Source organism: Triticum urartu, chromosome 7, assembly GCF_003073215.2.
Source record: "Triticum urartu cultivar G1812 chromosome 7, Tu2.1, whole genome shotgun sequence".
Taxonomy (NCBI): Eukaryota; Viridiplantae; Streptophyta; class Magnoliopsida; order Poales; family Poaceae; genus Triticum; species Triticum urartu.
The window spans coordinates 469,130,511-469,146,194 of NC_053028.1; positions in this window are offsets into that span (position 1 = coordinate 469,130,511).

The window sequence follows — 15,684 nt, forward strand, 5'->3', positions numbered from 1 at the left end:
TAAAAATCCATTTTTCACAGTTCTGAGCCTGGACCGATCTGCCCGTCAGGCTTGATTTTCAGGCCCGAGCCCCGTCCAATGGCATGTTCGGGCTCAGCCCGACCCAGGATTTTCGGGTCGGGTCGGGTCAGGCCGTCCGGGCCGGGCTGCCCATGGCCAGGTCTATGCGGAGAAGACTTGCACGCATTCAAGCCCAAAAAATTATATTTAGACATTTTACAAAAAATCTAAAATTGTTTCACAACATTCATGTGAGGTATATCTACAGCTCTGGAAAAAATCAGCTTAAAACTCGATGTACATTTATAGATTCAAAAAAGACAAATTCGAAAGTTAGGTGAATAGTACTGCCTCGCAAAAAATAGTAATTTGACACTATTCACATTCAATTTTGTCTTTCTTTTTCTTTTTTATGTAAGTTGAATTAGGAGTGAATTTTTTTAAGGTTGTGTATCAAACATTGATGTGTGTCTATAATTTTTTTAAGAATGCTTGAACAAGTATATCTTTCAGGGAGGAAAATGGATCACTTTGCTGCAAACAATTAATCTTCAGGTGTGGTTGAATTGACAACTCAGCTGCTAATACTTGCAAATATTCTTTGGCTCTTCTTGGGTCGAATCTATAAATTTGGGTTCAATACTCTACCCTCAAAAACTGTTGCGATCTCCTATATTTGTGGGTTATCAAGACCTTTTTCTGGCGCCGTTGTCGGGGAACATAGCTATATTTGTTGAGTCACTTGGGATTATTATCTATTTATCATTATGAAGAATCTGAAAGATACCAAGTCTAAGATTTTTCCCTCTAAGACGAGGGAGGTAAGGAACTGTCATGTATCTTTGCACTTGATTCACCTTCTATTTTGAGTAGACTTGCAACACCACCACATGCTATTAATCCCGATATGTTGCAAGTTATTGATTATGTTACTTCTATGAATGCTACTCATGATGATGCTAGTACCTTGCTTGATGATAATATGCCACTAGGTGAATTTCTTGATGAACAAATTGCTAGAGTTAAAGATATGGAGCATGCTGAAACTGATGAAATTATTGAAACTGATGAAGTACTTGAAACTGAAAATCTTGAAATACATATTAGATCTAGCCCTCCTAGATATTAAATGCCTAAGATACCTGAAGGTTATGTTATAGATGAGGAGACAACTAGAGATTTTCTTGCTTCCAATGATAGGGATGATCTTAAGAAATTAGTATGCAAACTTAAAGAGAAATCTTTGAATGCTAGAATGAAATGTGATCCTAAGTTTGCTACTTCACCTATCTTTGTTGATGATAAGGATTATGAATTCTCTGTCGACCCAGAGTTAATTACTTTGCTTGAATCCGATCATTTCCATGGCTATGAAACTGAAACTGTTGTGGCACACCTTACCAAATTAAATGATATAGCCACCCATTTTGCTCATGAGGATAAAATTCGCTACTATTATATTCTCAAATTATTTCCATTCTCATTAAAGGGTGATGCTAATATATGATACAATACTCTTGCTCTTGGTTCTGTGGTACTTCCCAGGATATGATTTATTACTTCTCTGAAAAATACTTTCCTGCTCATAAGAAACAAGCTGCCTTACAGGAAATATTTAACTTTGTGCAAATTGAAGAAGAGAGTCTCCCACAAGCTTCGGGAGAGTCTTCTCCAATAGCTTAATGCTTTGCCTGATCACCCACTTAAGAAAAATGAAATACTTGATATATTCTATAATGGACTAACCGATACTTATAGGGACTTCCTAGATATTGTGCTGGTTGTGTTTTCAGGGAACGAATTGTTGAACAAGCTGAGGACTTAGTGAATATCATATTGAAGAATTATGATGATTGGACTCTTCCTGAACCATCGCTTAAACCCACTCCGAAGAAGTGGGGTATCTTATATCTCAGTCCTGAAGATATGCAAGAGGCAAAGAAAAGTATGAAAGAAAAAAGGTATTAAAGCAGAGGATGTTAAAAATTTACCTTCTATTGAAGAAATACATGGACTTGATACACCACCACCCAAGGTGGTAGAGGTAAACTCTTTAATGAAATTTTATGAAAAGGATAACCCTTATAATATGCATCCTAGTCGGTGCCTTTATGAGTTTGATAATTATATTAGATAGCAAGATCACTTCAATGAAAATGTTAGGAAACAATTGAAATACAACTCTGATATGATTGCTCGCTTGAGTGGTTTGTTATTTAGAATCTCTAATGATGTTAGAGGCGTAGGAAAACATGCTTTTATGGTTCACACTCAGTTAGAACAAGTTGCTAAATCTCAAAGAGAATTGCTTGATGAAATGAACAACAATATCAATGATCATGCTATTAGAGTAGTAACTAGAGGAGGTAGAATGAGTCAGGAACCACTTTATCCTAAGGGTCACCCTAAAAGAATTGAACAAGACTCTCAAAGAATTAACACTGATGCACCTAGTCCTTCTAAAAAGAAAAGAAAAATGATAGGACTTTGCATACCTCCAGTGAACCTAAAATAGAAAAACCTCCTGGAGATAATAATGATGTCTCTATCTCATATGCCAAAACTCAGTCTGGTAATCAACATTCATCTAGTGATAATGAAAAAGATAATGATGATGTTCATGAAGACACTCAACCAAATAACGATAAAGAACCAAATAATAATGTTGAGATAGAACCTATTGTTGATCTTGATAACCCACAACCTAAAAACAAAAGATATTATGAAAGAGACTTTGTTGCTAGAAAACATAGTAAAGAAAGAGAATCATGGGTTCAGAAACCCATGCCTTTTCCACCAAAACCAACTAAAAAGAAAGATGATGAAGAATTTGAACGTTGTGCCGAAATGCTTAAGCTAGTCTTTTTGCGCACTCACTTGACTGATATTTTAAAGATGGTTCCTTATGCAAAATACATGAAAGACATCATCAATTATAAGAGAAAAATACTGGAAGCTGAAATCTCCACCATGCTTGCAAATTATTCTTTTAAGGATGGAGTGCCTAAAAACTTGGAGATCTGGGGATACCAACTATACCTTGCTCCATCAAAAGAAACTATGTTAAAACTGTTTTGTGTGATTTAGGAGGTGGTTTTAGTGTTATGCCTTTCTATTTATATAAAAGACTTAACTTGAATAAACACACACCTACTGAAATATCTTTGCAAATGGTTGATAAATCAACTACAATGCCTATCGGTATTTGTGAGGATGTGCCCGTTGTTGTTGCAAATGTTACTATATTAACAGACTTTGTTATACTTGAGATGCCCGAGGATGACAACATGTCGATTATCCTTGGTAGACCCTTTTTGAATACTGTAGGGGTTGTTATTGATTGCAATAAAAACAATGTCACTTTTCATATCAATGGTAATGAGCATACAATGCACTTTCCGAAGAAACAATTCCAAGTGAATGGTATTAATGTTATTGAAAAATCTCCGACAATCACTATTGGAAGTTTTTAACTACCTCTACCTACTGCCAAAAAGAAATATGATATACTTATTGTTGGGGACATGCATATCCCCGTTGAGGTTACTTAGTGTTTTATGAAAGTTCTTTGGTTTCATGCTAATCGAAGGTGGTTGTTAATAAGACTTGATCGACCTTATTAATGGATCATTTTTGAGAGGTATGAAGTTGATGAATTTAGTAGGCACTACCTTCCGTCATTACCTTTTGTTTTCTGTTTTTCTTAGTTAAATAAAATAAAATGCCATGTTTATCCTTTTTTTGGATTCTTCATGCAATAAAAAATGACCCAAAAATAAAAGTGCTCAGAATGCCCTGAAAATTTAATACTATTTTTCTGAGTATTTCTGAATTTTTAGTACAAATAACATCAGAGGGGGGTGCACCAGGTGGGCACAACCCACCTGGGCGCACTAGCAGCCCCAGGTGCGCCTTGGTGGGTTGTGGTCCTCACGTGGGGCCCCTCGCTTATCTCTTCAGCCCATGTCATCTCCTACCTCTAGAAAAAAATCACAATTGTTCTCTCCCATGTGTTCTTTCTTTCAAACCCGCGAATTTCGATCTCTTTGCTCGAAGCTCCGTTTCAAACTATTTTGGGCGATTGCTACTTGGTATGCGACTCCTCCATTGCTCCAATTAGTTTTTGCTTTAGTGAATTATATTTTGAATAATTACCTACTCTTGGTGCTGCTGTAGATGAGCTTGCACGTTGAATTATTAGAGTTCTAAGTAGTTTGAATGCTCGATATGGCCTCTATGCATCTCCATGAGTAGTTGCTATCAATCTTGTGAAGTTTTGTTGACAACAATTTTGTGGACTAAAATTTTCAGAATTTTATTTATAGGAATAAGATGAGTTTCTTCAGGAAGTTTGCCTCCAAGAAAAGCTCTAAGGGAGTCATTGGGGAATCATCGGACAATGACCTCCATGCTCGAGAAGGGCGGAGGTGCGGCCGTGCGAATGGCCGCATAACCCCTTCATGGATGGGGCCGAGATTTGTCAAGAGTTCGCAGAATTTGCTGCTAATGTTGGGCTTACCGACTTCATCACAGCTGAGTATGAACAATACCATCTACTTACAAATTCCTTTGTGCAAAACTTCCATTTTCTGAGTAGGAATAACTCCTCTAAGGTGTGGTTTAATTTATATGCTGAAACCCGTCAGATGCCACTCATTGATTTTTGCAATGTATGTTTGATCCCTTCTGACGGGGAAATAAGAGAGCATAGGCCTGCAGAGTTTGAGGACTTTTATCGCACTCTGTCAGTGGGAGATGAGAGAGGCGTGTCGAGTGTCACTGCTACTAGTTTGCAGTTTCCTGTTGTGCATTATTTTTGCTCTACTCGTTTCTAAGTGTTTAATTGCTAGAGAGAAAGTCGGTGCACTTTGTGCTCCTGACTTCGCCATCTTATGCCCTACACTATACAGCGATAACACCTATAGCCTAGGGGCCATTATTGCACGCCGTCTGCACCTTAACAGAGCCAAGGGCAAAATGCATGGTGGTAATTATGCTACTCATTTAGCGAGTCACTTTAACATTTAAATTCGCCAACATGATTATCGTTTACCCAAGGTTTATTTGGATCACCAGGCGATGAAAGATCATCAGTTTACTGATATTAATGATTCTATTAATAATATTCCTTACAACCTGGTTTTCAGTGTGGATACCCGTGATATTATTTTGTTGCCTACACCTGCTTTGTTTGATTCTATTGCCATGGGCGGATACAGGATCATGCCTGAGGACATCATTACCTACCGGAACGCCTAGGCGGTGGCAGAGGAGGAGCCCTAGGAGTGGGATGCTCAAGTGCCGCCACCGTAGCACTTCGACATGGGAACCCGATGGCTACTATGGGTGGTGATTACCAAGCTAGGCCAAAAGCCTAATCTTGGGGGAGTACGTGTTTCCACCGAATTATATTCATGCTCACACATTTTAGTCCAGTTGTCGGTGTTCACACTTTTTCATTGTATCATCGATGCTAGATTTATTTTCTCGCTTTCTTCTTGTGTGTTTGAAAAACTTTGAGAAAACCCGAAAAATGTGTGTTTCTTGTTTCTTTTTTGGTTTTTCTTTCTAGTTTAGTTAGCTGTAGTATTAAAAGGAAACCCAAAAAGATTTCTCGATTCTTCTTCTTGCTTGTTGGGAGCTTTCCTATGTAAATAGTTTTTCTCATTTTTATTTTTCTTTCTTTAATTTCTCTTTCTTCTAGAAAAACTAAAAACTCCAAAAATATTTCAATGTGTTTCTCTGAATTTCTTTTCTTTTTATTGAGTCGTACCAAGGAGAAGACCACGATGAAAATGTTGAGTGGCTCTCATATGTGTTATTGTTGATCTAATAAAGAGACCATATTACCTTGTCTTCTCCTTTTGAATAAAATGTTTGCAGATTCTAGCTTAGTCCACGGCACTCTTGCACTATTATTATTTTCATATCATTCGGTCGTGCAAGTGAAAGGCAATAATGACGATATTTGATGAACTGGTTGTGGCAGAGAGAAACGGGTATGAACTCAGCTTGTTCTATTTTTGTAAATATGTTTAACCTAGTATCCATGATTCAGCTTATTATGATCATACATGCTTGCAATGACAATTAGAGATTATAGTTTCTCATGCCATACTTAAGTATCTAGGAGTGGATAATGATTTATCTTGGATGTCAACACTATGTTAAAATGATTGTGACGTGGTATGATGATATGGTATCCTCCTCTGAATGTTTTAAGTTGCTTGACCTGGCACATGTTTACGCATGTAGTTGAATCAAAACCAACATAGCATCTATGATATTTATGTTCATGGTGTCCATATCCTACTCATGCTAGTATCCAATGTTCATTATTCATAATGCATGTTCATGACCGTTTTCACTCTCTAGCTAGCCGCTTCTCAACCTATTTGCTAGCCTTCGCCTGTACTAAGCGGGAATACTGCTTGTGCATCCAAATCCTGAAACCCAAGTTATTCTAGATGAGTCCACCATGTCTACCTATATGTGCTATTACCCTGGCGTTCTAAGTAAATTTGCATGTGCCACCTCTAAAAAATTCAAATAAACATCTGTTTTGTGTGCCTGGATTGTTCATAGAACAATAGGGGGTAGTTGGTATCTTCCATGCTAAGCGCGTTATTCTCATGATCAGTGTTTATGCACTCGTCCTTGCATGAGAGGGGCAGTAATAGGGATGCCCAGTCCTGAAATAAAAATTGCCAATACTTAAACAAAACTCCCCCAGGACTGATGTTGGTATGGACGGTACCCGTGGATTCAGCTAGCCGTGGGGTGTGTTTGTTGGTGGAGGGGGTAAACCTTTACTTTTATCGCTTGGGAACCGCCGCTAATATGTGTAGCATGGAAGATATTGATAACTTTTTGTCGTGAAGTAAACATGAAGGGTGCATTTCCCAAAATTTCATTTATCTCTATTTTAAAATTTTGAGCTCTGGCACCACTGCAAATCTCTGCTCCCCTCTGCGAATGGACTATCTATTTACTTTTCTGTTGAGTCATCACCTTCTCAAATAAGCGCCGGATCTGAGAGAACTATTGTCATCCTCATGCATTGTGTATAGTTAATGTTGGGTGCATCATGAATGGATCTTTTCTACCATGAATTACAATGTTTAGTCGTTGCTTGAACTTTGGAGGTGCTCTGCATTTATGTTTTGCGGTCTCAGAAATGGCTAGCGAGATACCACTATTGTCATATTATATCATGATTGTTTTGACAAAGTGTTGGCATTTGAGATCTCTTATTATTTCTCACTAGTTGATTATGCCATTGATATGAGTTAATATAATTTTTAAGAGTTATTGTTGACATGGTTAGTCACGATCTTTGGTGAAAACCTCGTTGCTACTTAAGCATATTTATGTAAAAAAGAGCAAAAGAGTTCGTAAAAGTTTTTCTTTTTCACTTTCAATTTGTCAACTGAATTGCTTAAGGACAAGCAAAGGTTTAAGCTTGAGGGAGTTGATAAGTCTCCGTCGTATCTACTTTTTCTAACGCTTTTCCTCTTATTTTGAACTCTAATTTGCATTATTTGAATGAAACTAACCCGGACTAACGTTGTTTTCAGCAGAACTACCATGGTGTTGTTTTTTCTGCAGAAATAAAAGTTCTCGGATTGGAACGAAATTTTTTGGAGAATTATTTCAGAAAAAATAAAAAAATACTAGAGCCAAGAACCACCAGAGGGGGGGCCTTGGGTGAGCACAACCCACGAGGGCGCCCCCTCCAGGCGCGCCCAGGTGGGTTGTGCCCACCTGGTAGCCCCGCAGACCCTGATCCCGACTCCATAAATACCTATATTTGGAGAAAAAAAAATCAGGGAGCAAGAATTCTCGTGTTTCACGATATGGAGCCGCCGCCACCTCCTGTTCTTATCGGGAGGCTAGATCTGGAGTCCGTTCAGGGCTCCGGAGAGGGTGATCTTCGATCTTCGTCATCACCGACCCTTCTCCATCGCCAATTCCATGATGATCAAGAGTGAGTAATTCCTTCTTAGGCCCGTTGGTCGGTGAGGAGTTGGATGAGATTCATCATGTAATCGAGTTAGTTTTGTTAGGGCTTGATCCCTAGTATCCATTATGTTATTAGATTGATGTTGTTATGACTTTGCCATGCTTAATGCTTGTCACTCTGGGCCCAGGTGCCATGATTTCATATCTGAACCGTTTATGTTGTCACCATTATATCTATGTTCTAGATCCAATCTTGCAAGTCATATTCACCTACTACGTGTTATGATCCGTAAACCCAGGAGTGACAATAGTCGGGATACTTTCCGGTGATGAATGTAGTTTGAGGAGTTCATGTATTCACTATGTGTTAGTGCTTTGTTCCGGTTCTCTATTTAAAGGAGGCATTAATATCCCTTAGTTTCCATATGGACACCGTTGCAGGGTAGGACAAAAGATGCCATGCAAGTTCTTTCCATAAGCACGTATGACTATTTATGGAATGCATGCCTACATTATATTTATGAACTGGAGCTAGTTTTGTATCGCCCTAGGTTATGGCTGTTATATGATGAATATCATCCAACGAATGTACCGATCCAATGCCTACGAATTTCCTACATGTTGATCTTGCTAAGTTACCACTACTGCTATTACTGTTTCACTTGCTACAAAATCACTGCTATCACTGTTACCGTTACTATTGATGCTACCACTATTATCAAAACTATCATATTAGTGTGCTACTGATCACTTTGCTACAGATAATTAATCTCCAGGTGTGGTTGAGTTGACAACTCAGCTGCTAATACCTGCAAATATTCTTTGGCTCCCCTTGGTCGAATCTATAAATTCGGGTTGAATACTCTACCCTCGAAAACTGTTGTGATCCCCTATACTTGTGGGTTATCAAGACCTTTTTCTGGCGCTGTTGCCGGGAAACATAGCTATATTGTTGAGTCACTTGGGATTATTATCTATTTATCATTATGAAGAATCTGAAAGATACCAAGTCTAAAACATTTCCCTCTAAGATGAGGGGAGGTAAGGAACTACCATGTAGCTCTGCACTTGATTCACCTTCTATTTTGAGTAGACTTGCAACACCGCCACATGCTATTAATCCCGATATGTCGCAAGTTATTGATTATCATACTTCTATGAATGCTACTCATGATGATGCTAGTACCTTGCTTGATGATAATATTCCACTAGGTGAATTTCTTGATGAACAAATTGCTAGAGCTAAAGATATGGAGCATGTTGAAACTGATGAAATTATTGAAACTGATGAAGTACTTGAAACTGAAAATCTTGAAATACATATTAGATCTAGCCCTCCTATATATGAAATGCCTAAGATACCCGAAGGTTATGTTATGGATGAGGAGACAACTAGAGATTTTCTTGCTTGCAATGATAGGGATGATCTTAAGAAATTATTATGCAAACTGAAAGAGAAATCTTTGAATGCTAGAATGAAATGTGATCCTAAGTTTGCTACTTCACCTATCTTTGTTGATGATAAGGATTATGAATTCTCTGTTGACCCAGAGTTAATTACTTTGGTTGAATCTGATTCTTTCCATGGCTATGAAACTGAAACTGTTGTGGCACACCTTACCAAGTTAAATGATATAGCCACCCTTTTTGCTCATGAGGATAAAATTCGCTACTATTATATTCTCAAATTATTTCCATTCTCATTAAAGGGTGATGCTAAGATATGGTACAATATTCTTGCTCCTGGTTCTGTGGTCGTCCCCAGGATATGATTTATTACTTCTCTGAAAAATACTTTCTTGCTCATAGGAAACAAGCTGCCTTACAGGAAATATTTAACTTTCTGCAAATTGAAGAAGAGAGTCTCCCACAAGCTTCGGGAGAGGCTTCTCCAATTGCTTAATGCTTTGCCTGATCACCCACTTAAGAAAAATGAAATACTTGATATATTTATGAACTAGAGCTAGTTTTGTATCACCCTAGGTTATGACAGTTATATGATGAATATCATCCGACAAATCTACCGATCCAATGCGTACGAATTTCCTACATATTGATCTTGCTAAGTTACTACTATTGTTGTTACTGTTTCACTTGCTACAAAATTAGTTCTATCATGGTTACCGTTACTATTGCTGCTACCACTATTATCAAAACTATAATATTATTGTGCTACTGATCACTTTGCTGCAGATAATTAATCTCCAGGTGTGGTTGAATTGAAAACTCAGCTGCTGATACGTCTCCAACGTATCTATATTTTTTTATTGTTCCATGATGTTTTATTATCAATCTTGGATGTTTTATAATCATTTTATAGTCATTTTTTGGTACTAACCTATTAACATAGTGCCAGTTGCTGTTTTTTCCATTTTTTTACATCGCAGAAAATCAATATCAAACGGAGTCCAAATGCCATGAAACTTTACGGAGATTTTTTATGGGACAAAAGGAACACAACGGGCACTGGTTGCACCTAGGGGTGACCCGAGGGGGGTGTCGGTGTCAAAATCGGTGGATCTCGGGTAGGGGGTCCCGAACTGTGCGTCTAGGATCGATGGTAACAGGAGATGGGGGACACAATGTTTACCCAGGTTCGGGCCCTCTCTATGGAGGTAATACCCTACTTCCTGCTTGATTGATCTTGATGAATATGAGTATTACAAGAGTTGATCTACCACGAGATCGTAATGGCTAAACCCTAAAAGTCTAGCATGTCTGACTATGATTATCTATCTTCCGATTCGGACTAAGCCCTCTGGTTTATATAGACACCGGAGGGGACTAGGGTTGTACAAGGTCGGTTAGAGAGAAAGGAATCTTCATATTTGATTGCCAGGCTTGCCTTCCACGTCAAGGAGAGTCCCATCCAGACACGGGAGAGAGTCTTCGGTCTTGTATCTTCTCAGCCCATTAGTCCGGCCCATGTCCAACAGGCCGGACACCCAAGGACCCCTTAGTCCAGGACTCCCTTAGTAGCCCCTGAACCAAGATTCAATGACGAGGTGTCCGACGCGCAAATTGTCTTCGACATTGCAAGGCGGGTTCCCCTTTCCGAATACTCAAAGATAGTCTTCGGATGAAACGAATGTGTCCGAGTCTGCAACACAAGTACCACACACACAGCTGTAGGGAGTATAATATTTCACGAGTCCTATCTGCTGACAAATTTTTGCAAGATAACATCATGTCTGTTCGGTCATCATATCGAACCGTTTTTGTGTGCCATTCCGTGTTTCGAGATGCGGTTTCCATTGGCACATCTTGTCAAAGCAGAGACCGTGTGCCCTTATTGCGGGATTCTCATCAATACGGGCGTGGGTAATATAACTGTGCCGTTTACACGGCCCTTGGGAATAGGCAAGTTTTAAGGCGAGTGGGGAGGCGCTTAATATTTACTGCCTTTATAAGGAGATAAGGACTCCCTCTCTTCACCCACGCCTTCTCTCTTCCTCTGCCCTTCAATTCTTGAGCTTCGGCGCCCAATTTCTCATCTTTCCCCACTCGATCAAGCACTCAACCATGTCTGGATCCGGAGGTCAAGGCAAGTGGATGGCCTCCTCCATCAAGGAGAAGGACATTACTGAGCTTCAGGCGGCCGGGTATCTGGCGAAGGAAATCGCCCACCGTCTTCCAACCAAGGGGCAAGTCGTCCCTACACCGAAGCCCAACGAGAGGGTGATATTCATCCCTCATTTCATCCGCGGGCTAGGGTTTCCACTCCACCCTTTCGTCCGCGGGCTGATGTTCTATTATGGTCTAGACTTCCGTGATCTAGCCCAGAACTCTTTCCTCAACATCTCGGCATTCATTGTCGTGTGTGAGGCCTTGATACATCTCCAACGTATCTATAATTTTTGATTGCTCCATGCTATATTATCTTCTGTTTTGGACATTATTGGGCTTTATTATTCACTTTTATATTATTTTTGGGACTAACCTATTAACCGGAGGCCCAGCCCAGAATTGCTGTTTTCTTGCCTATTTCAGAGTTTCGTAGAAAAAGAATATCAAACGGAGTCCAAACGGAATGAAACCTTCGGGAACGTGATTTTTGGAACGAACAAGATCCAGGAGACTTGGACCCTACGTCAAGCAACCAACAGGGAAGCCACGAGGTAGGGGGCGCGCCTACCCCCAGGCGCGCCCTCCACCCTCGTGGGCCCCCCTGTTGCTCCACCTACGTACTCCTTCCTCCTATACATACCTACGTACCCCAAAACGATCAAATACGGAGCCAAAACCCTAATTCCACCGCCATAACTTTCTGTATCCACGAGATCCCATCTTGGGGCCTGTTCCGGAGCTCCGCCGGAGGGGCATCGATCACGGAGGGCTTCTACATCAACACCATAGCCTCTCCGATGATGTGTGAGTAGTTTACTTCAGACCTTCGGGTCCATAGTTATTAGCTAGATGGCTTCTTCTCTCTTTTTGGATCTCAATACAATGTTCTCCCCCTCTCTCATGGAGATCTATTCGATGTAATCTTCTTTTGTGGTGTGTTTGTTGAGATCGATGAATTGTGGGTTTATGATCAAGTTTATCTATGAACAATATTTGAATCTTATCTGAATTCTTTTATGTATGGTTGGTTATCTTTGCAAGTCTCTTCGAATTATCAGTTTGGTTTGGCCTACTAGATTGATATTTCTTGCAATGGAGAAGTGCTTAGCTTTGGGTTCAATCTTGCAGTGTCCTTTCCCAATGACAGTAGGGGCAGCAAGGCACGTATTGTATTGTTGCCATCAAGGATAACAAGATGTTTTTTACCATATTGCATGAATTTATCCCTCTACATCATGTCATCTTGCTTAAGGCGTTTCTCTGTTCTTATGAACTTAATACTCTAGATGCATGCTGGATAGCGGTCGATGTGTGGAGTAATAGTAGTAGATGCAAGCAAGAGTCGGTCTTCTTGTCTCGGACGTGATGCCTATATACATGATCATACCTAGACATTCTCATAACTATGCTCAATTCTGTCAATTGCTCAACAGTAATTTGTTCACCCACCGTAAAATACTTATGCTCTTGAGAGAAGCCACTAGTGAAACCTATGGCCCCCGGGTCTATCTTCCATCTTATTAGTCTTCCAACACTTAGTTATTTTCATTGCCTTTTATTTTACTTTGCATCTTTATCATAAAAATACCAAAAATATTATCTTATCATATCTATCATATCTCACTCTCGTAAGTGACCGTGTAGGGATTGACAACCCCTTATCGCGTTGGTTGTGAGGATTTATTTGTTTTGTGTAGGTGCAAGGGACTTGCGCGTAGCCTCTTACTGGATTGATACCTTGGTTCTCAAAAACTGAGGGAAATACTTACGCTACCTTGCTGCATCACCCTTTCCTCTTCAAGGGAAAACCAACGCAGTGCTCAAGAGGTAGCAAGAAGGATTTCTGGCGCCGTTGCCGGGGAGGTCTACGCAAAAGTCAACACACCAAGTACCCATCACAAACCCTTATCTCCCGCATTACATTATTTGCCATTTGCCTCTCGTTTCCCTCTCCCCCACTTCACCCTTGCCGTTTTATTCGCCCTTCTTCTCTTCGTCTTTCCATTTGCTTTGATGTCTTACTTGGCTCGTTTGCTCGTTTGGTTGGAATAGTTGTTTATTTATTACTAAACAGAGAACCTAAGATCTATGGATCCTCATCCGCTTGCTAATCTTTTTAAGAGATCCAATTATGATGAACCAATTGCTAGTGAATTTTGTGCACTAGATTATCTTTATGAAGTTTTGCTTGAAATTCGTGAATTTGAAAAGTGTGATGAATTACCTTATGAAGCGGTTCACGATAGATCTTTGAATAAAAAGCATGATTGCAATGATTTTATTATAAATTCTATTTATGTAAATTGTGCTAATAATATGCAAAACCCTAAGCTTGGGGATGCTAGTTTTGCTATGTCCTCTACTTGTTGCAATGATCATGATTGGGGTGATTCTTCTTTTGATCTTGAAAATTTATTTACTCCCCATGATGATTATGAGATTGATAATAATGTTTGCAATAATACTGAAAGTGGGTTTGGAAGAGTGTCAACTTTAGATCCCACATATTTGGATAATGTTCAATCTTATGAAGTTTTTGATAAAAGTGGGTTTGAAGAGGTCATGACTTTAGTTAATGTTAATCCCACTATTTTGGAAGAGTGTCAACTTTGCATGCATGTGGATCGTGTTTAAAATATTTTATGTGATAGCTATTTTGTTGAATTTGCTTATGATCCTACATATAATTATTATGAGAGAGGAAAATATGGTGGTAGAAATTTTCATGTTACTAAATTACCTCTCGTTATGTTGAGATTGCTACTGTTTCTTTCCGCTTCCTTGCATATGCTAGTTTTTTTTTGCCTTTATAATTTGTTTTCCTATAAGATGCCTATGCATAGGAAGTATGTTAGACTTAGATGTGTTTTTCACGTGTTTTATGATGCTCTCTTTGTGCCTCAATTCTTGTCTTTCATGTGAGCATCGTTAAAATTATCAATGCCTAGCTAAAAAGGATTTAAAGAAAAGCGCTTGTTGGGAGATAACCCAATATTTTTCCTTGCTGTTATTAAATAAATAATTTATCTATCCTCTGTTTTGGTTGTGTTTTTTGTGTTTAATTAGTGTTTGTGCCAAGTAGAACCGTTGGGAAGACTTGGGGAAAGTCTTGTTAATCTTGATGTAAAAAACAGAAACTTTAGCGCTCACGAGAACTGCTGCCATTTTTATTTGTAAAGTGATATTTAGTTAATTCTTTTTGCAGATGGTTAATATATAAATTACTCACGTCCAGAAATTTATTTTAGAATTTTTGGGGTTCCAGATCTTGCGATAGCTACAGATTACTACAGACTGTTCTGTTTTTGACAGATTCTGTTTTTCGTGTGTTGTTTGCTTATTTTTATGAATCTATGGATAGTAAAATAGTTTATAAACCATAAAGAAGTTGGAATACAGTAGGTTTAACACCAATATAAGTAAATAATGAGTTCATTACAGTACCTTAAAGTGGTGTTTTGTTTTCTTTCGCTAACGGAGCTCACGAGATTTTCTACTTTAAGTTTTGTGTTGTGAAGTTTTCAAGTTTTGGGTAAGGATTTGATGGATCATGGAACAAGGAGTGGCAAGATCCTAAGTTTGGGGATGCCCATGGCACCCCCAAGATAATCTAAGGACACCAAAAAGCCAAAGCTTGGGGATGCCCCGGAAGGCATCCCCTCTTTCGTCTACTTCTATCGGTAACTTTACTTGGAGCTATATTTTTATTCACCACATGATATGTGTTTTACTTGGAGCGTCTTGTATGATTTGAGTCTTTTCTTTTTAGTTTACCACAATCATCGTTGCTGTACACACCTTTTGAGAGAGACACACGTGATTCATAAATTATTAGAATACTCTATGTGCTTCACTTATATCTTTTGAGTTATATAGTTTTGCTCTAGTACTTCACTTATATGTTTTAGAGCACGGTGGTGGATTTGTTTTATAGAAACTATTGATCTCTCACGCTTCACTTAGATTATTTTGAGAGTCTTAAGTAGCATGTTAATTTTCTTAAATAATCCTAATATGCTAGGTATACAATATTAGTAAAAACTTTCTTATGAGTGTGTTGAATACTAAGAGAAGTTTGATGCTTGATGATTGTTTTGAGATATAAAGATGGTGATATTAGAGTCATGCTAGTTGAGTAGTTGTGAATTTGAGAGA